The 979-nt window shown below is 44.1% G+C and overlaps 1 pseudogene; it reads right to left on the minus strand.

The window, feature by feature from the left end:
* Positions 1–37: 37 nt before the first annotated feature.
* On the minus strand, positions 38–973 carry LOC102252512 (annotated as a pseudogene).
* Between the last annotated feature and the right edge of the window lie 6 nt (positions 974–979).

Raw genomic sequence — 979 nt, forward strand, 5'->3', positions numbered from 1 at the left:
CCACCACTTGAATGATCTGAATAGTCATGATCACAACCGTAGCCATCTCTATCGCTATAGCCTCTTGATGGATAGTCATCACATCAACTGGAATGACCATAATCATAAGTATAATCTCTCAGTGGTGGTGCATAATCTCTTGTATCACGAGAATTTGGATAATCTCTGTGTGAATAGCTGTCTTTAGTAGAATATCTCTTGGGAACAAATAAACATCTGTACCAGAAGGCGGGGTGCCTTCGAGGTGGGCCTTCATTACCATCTCTTCCACGTGATGGGGAGCCCTTCCTCCCATTCCACTGTTGCTGGGATCTGGTCTTGAAGGAGCAGAATTTTTTTTTAAGTGAAATTACTTTTTTAAAAAATACATATTTTTTAAATTAATTTCATAGAAGGAAGAGGCGAGAGAGATAGAAACACCAATGATGAGATAGAATCATGGATCAGCTGCCTCCTGCATGCCCCACACTGGGGGGATCGAGCCAGAAACCAGGCATGTGCCCTGACCTGGAATCGAACCTGGGATCCTTTAGTCTGCAGGCCAACGCTCTATCCACTGAGCTAAACCAGCTAGGCCAAGGAGCAGATCTTTCGGAGGAGGACCTCCACTTCTCCATGGTGGTCCTCTTTTTACTGGAAGTGGTACCCTGGAAGAACTCATATTAAAATTCATGGAATATCCACTATCATGCATGTGCCCTCCACATGAGTGAGGTCCCCTGGTCCCTCCACTTCCTCCCCTGCCTCCTCTAAGACCTCTTGGAGGGCCTCTGCTTCTTGGAGGGGGAGGTGGCCCACTTCTACTACTTTCAAATGATGGATTAATGGCTTGTTCTACCTTCATGGCTTCCATCAGAGGACTTTCCATTCATGGCTCTGGTTGCTTTCAAAGGTGACAAAAGCAAATCCTCTATATTTGTTGGTTTCAAGATCTTTATTTATTTTTTTTAAATTTTTTATTGATTTCAGAGAGGAATGG

The sequence above is a fragment of the Myotis brandtii genome, unplaced genomic scaffold (assembly GCF_000412655.1).
Source record: "Myotis brandtii unplaced genomic scaffold, ASM41265v1 Scaffold21128, whole genome shotgun sequence".
NCBI lineage: Eukaryota > Metazoa > Chordata > Mammalia > Chiroptera > Vespertilionidae > Myotis > Myotis brandtii.